The sequence below is a fragment of the Limulus polyphemus genome, unplaced genomic scaffold (assembly GCF_000517525.1).
Source record: "Limulus polyphemus unplaced genomic scaffold, Limulus_polyphemus-2.1.2 Scaffold506, whole genome shotgun sequence".
NCBI lineage: Eukaryota > Metazoa > Arthropoda > Merostomata > Xiphosura > Limulidae > Limulus > Limulus polyphemus.
Window position 1 is genome coordinate 442,015 of NW_013666116.1, and position 4,760 is coordinate 446,774.

Sequence of the window (4,760 nt, forward strand, 5' to 3'; positions counted from 1 at the left end):
AAATAGAACCAACATAAAAAAGCAATATTGATTATACTTCTTACATCTAAAGACTCAACAGAACAAAATTTCTTGAAGCTTCCAGACCATTCTTTTAGACACTGGTTTGGTCAAAGAAATGACTTAGAATGAACTGAGCTGTTCATCTACTAACTAAATGCTGATTTCATCTAGCAGGTGCATTGTAACTATTTACAAAAGTAGTTCAAGTTTCCATTACTAGACAGTAGCACTACATGGAAAAGTATATTTTTATTGTGACTGGTAACTGTTCACCCAATTGAGTTCTGACTGTTGAGGCTACCTATTAACTGTAGGATTGGTTAGGTAGTATTTAATCCCTATTTAACCCATTAACTGCAGATGATGGATATTTCCATCACTGAAGTTCTATGGCTCAGCTGCGAATGATGGAAATATCCATCAGTTGTACATATATAACTATAACTCTATGCGAATGACGATAATTACCATTTTATTGTGATTGATGGCAACTGTGAGTCAGAAAATGGCAACTGAGCTGCTCCTGCAGCACTTAATGGGCTAAGGATATCAAACCAGCTAGCACTTTTAAGATGTTCAGTGTACATCTGCATAACAATTTCAAATTTTAAATAACAATAATAATTCTAAAACTACTTCAACAATTTTTGAAGAAAAAAATTGTTTATGAATTGATATTTTTAACATACTTATTAGATATAAAGTGATCTACACAAAGAATATAATGAAAAAATATTGAATCCCAGCTTAACAATGGTGTCATGATATAAAAGAATGTTTAGTTTATATATTGTTGATTATTTTGTGAGCGAATATTTTACTACTGTTTAGTTTTTGTTATAATAAGAGTTAAAAGCAGACAATAGTAGGAAGTTCCGACAATGTGTCAGATAAGACACAACTTTTACTTCATGTAACTGAGAAGTAAACTTTCCAGCATGAATCACAATATCTGTGGATGGAGAAAAAAGTAAAAATTTGCTCCAAGACCTTTCAGCCACCACAAAAAAGGCCAAACATCACACACTCAAAAAACCAACAGGAGAAAACAAATCCAAGGCAGCTTATCCCAAAGTGGCCAACTCTTTGATTTTATATATATATATATGTAGGTCATTTAAAGACTTTGTTGATTACTGTTGATTAGAACATCATTTTATGAGGTAAATTTGTTTTGTTACAGCAAAGTTGGACCATCTGCCACGTCCATCCTAGGAAATCAAACCCCAGACCCTAGTGCTGCAACGTACATTGTTGTCCAATCAAGGATCCAGTAAGAGGGCCTAAATCTTGCAAATAAAAATATTTTAACATAGAGAAATGTCCATGCATAATTCTACATATTCTCTGGAGTTACTAATAATCATAACACACATTTTATTTAGTAGGCAAATTCATACTTAGCCATAGTAAAATCTAGTAATTTTTAGATATTTTTCAAGTAGCCTAAATTTATAGTCAAGCAGCATAAAAAATTAAAATAACATCAATTTATTTCATAAAATAAAACTTTTAATATTTATAAGTTTCTCTTACAAAGTTTGAAAACTATTAGTGAATGAATGACAATAAAACTAGAAAGTATATTCAGATAATATTGTATTATTATGTGAACTGAATGTCTATGCGGTTGGTCCAATGGACCAACCTTATACATGATAAGTAAAGTTGATTATAATTATGAACTTGAGAAGTGTATCTTCAATTTGTGGCAAGATTTTAGTAAATATTATAAATTTGTTGTACACAAAAGGTCAGATGTGTTAACAAAGTTTTTGTAATAAAGATATATTTGTGAAATAACGAAGTCAGTCTGACCTACACTCTGAGAAGTGATGCAAGGTGATGTTTATGTGAAAAATAAAAATACTTTTGTCCATCATACAGCTTGTATAACCTCTACAACCTTTAGATGGATATCTAATGTTTTTCAGTGTCCCTCTATATTGTATCTGGTCTTTTCGCTACTCTAACAATAAACTGTTGTGAAATCAGCATTATAGGATAAGATGAAAGTTGATAACTCTGACATCAAATTCATAATACCACATTGAATGGTGTTCTGTACAAGGTCAGAGTAGGCACACTTTGACCCTAACCAATGCTATAGGATTGACAAACAATAATAATGTTTAACTTCTCCATCCTAGCTACACTAATGTTTAATTTTTTACAATGATGGTATGATACCAGTTAACTTTTAAAAGTCAGCTAGGTAACACTGTAACCAAATTTTCAGTATTTTTCACGAGAGGAAAGAGACTGCCACTAAAATAATATTGTATTTTGAATTAATTAGTCTACCATATACTTCTAAAGTAACCTAAGTCAAACAAATTTAAAATAAAGTTAATACATTTGGTAAATGACTAGCTCAGTCAGGTTATAATCCATCAATTTCAAAGCTCTTATATATTTTATTTCTAGTAATGTTACCAATATGAAAATAAAAACAGTTAAAAATAAACATTTCAAATATCATAACTGAAATTAAATAGTTATAATTGTTTAAAATCATGTTTAGAAAAAGATATTATAGTGTTTGTTGTTTGTAAGCAGGATTCCTGTTTTCAAAAACTTTTTAAGAAATTGTTATACAGTCAAACAACTTCCATTTTCACTTATTTTGGACATAAACAATGGAAAAAACATCCTTCTCACAAGAATCCTAACATCTAAACAATGAAAAATTGATTCTGCAACTAGCCTATATTATAAGAGTTAGAAGTGTTCAAAACAATACTAACTTTGAAGAAAACAAGTCTTTAAAGTCTAGACATATTGTCAGAATGTCTGGAAAAAGTCAAGACATGAAAATTTACCATGGCAATATTTTAATTGATGCTCATATTTATTGGGTTTTAGGTCTATTTTACTTCACCATACAGCAACCTAAATTAACTTAGAAATTTGAATAATGTTAAGACATATCATTGAATTCATTATTTGGTATTATACAGTGGACTGTATAATGTTGGTTTTAGAAAACTTCAAAAAAACTGTTTTTTTTTTTATTTATTTCTAACAAAAAAGGATTCCCCCCAGACCCCCCTTTAGATCTTCACCTGCTTATACAACATTAAACAATATAATTGATTTCTGGAGAAAATGGAGGTAGGAGTCCAGACCTACTGCACCCCTCCCTACTTATACAACATAAAAAAAGTTGCATAATTATAAATTAGAAACATAACACAAAGTAAAAAATAATAAATTTACATTTTATTTAACACTTAAGTGGAAGAACAGGAATTAATATTCCTCTTTCAATACAGGGTCAGTCCATTGGAAAAGCTACTTAGGCTGTTTGTTACTTTCACTAATTTTGAACTGCTGACTAGACTGAAGGCAACGAGCTGGAAGCACCCACTGTAATTTGTTGTGTATATCTGCACAAAATGTGGCAAGCTTTAGCTAAAATGTACAAGTCTGTTGTATACAGTACATCACATATATTGCAAAAGTATTTGAAATCAGAATGTGTCTGTGAACTGATGACATCTGTCTGAATTATTTAGACTGACAAATCAGAGTGCAAAGAGATGTTCACGTGAAGAAGAAAAAACACTTTTGTCAATCATACAGTTTAGATATATAGAGGTTTTTTTTCAATATTACTGTATCTAGTACAGTGTATTTACTCTCCTGTACCACAGACTTCCCACTAAATATCAGCAATGTATAGTAAAATAAACAGTTGATAACTCTTCCATCAAATACATAATACCATATTAATGGCACTCTGTAAAAAGTCATGGAATGTTCACTTTGACCTTCAACCATGCATACAGGGTTAAAGAATTTAATGTTATATATTAATCTAGCTAATACTATAAATAATTGAACTATATTTTGATATATTTAAATGTAATACTGGAAATTACAGTGTGTTAAATTCTAGCTAGATAGACTGAACAACAATAACACGGACTGTGTGAATATATTATAGCTATTGTATCTTTTCAAGCTCTAACTTAATTCACCATAGCATTAGAAGGTAGGTTTGCTAAGGAAAGTCTGTCCAATGGCCAGACTTGAAAGGAAGGGCTTATGCAGGAAACAAATTATAAGTGACCATTTCTTAAAAGTTAAAGGATAAGTTAAGAAAAGATGATACAGAATTTGTGGAATTTCAACAATAAATGATGTAGTTTTAAATCTCTATAGTGTGGTAAATATGCTTGGACTTGCATTGGAGTATGTATGATCAGGATAAGGAAAGTTATTTATATCTCAGAGAATATGTGTTAATTATGTTATCTATACCCAGCATAACTTTTGCTAACTATGCATTCATATTGGTTCTGCAATTTATACTGAGCCAACATTCACACTGTGAAAACAACTGGCTTAGTATAAAAGGATAATTTGGATATGAAAAATGCTTAGGTTTGCATTGTATTAGTTAAGGCAAAAAAATGAAGAAAGTTATGCATAATCCATAGTTATTATTTTAATTTATAAAATCAACTTTCATTATATACTTACTAAAGATTGTATGAAAAGTGGTTCAGGCCATTATTGTATGAAAAGTGTTTCAGTCCACTAATAACATATGTTGGTGACTTTGCTAAAGTAAGTCTACCCAATGGTCAGCCTTAAAAGGGATGAAGGGGAGAGCTTTTGAAGAGAACAAAGTAAAGGTGAGCATTTCTTAAAAGCAAAATAATATTTTTTGATAACTTAGCACAGAAATTGAGGGGAGTTAAAAGAGAACAGATATACATAATTAAAGTTGTTTAAATATTTGTTTAACA

The 4,760-nt window shown here is 30.3% G+C and overlaps 1 protein-coding gene across 1 annotated transcript in view; it reads right to left on the bottom strand.

The window, feature by feature from the left end:
* Window positions 1-4,760, bottom strand: part of LOC106458731 (INO80 complex subunit D-like) — a 63,508-nt gene that overhangs the window by 52,108 nt on the left and 6,640 nt on the right. The window lies entirely within an intron of this gene.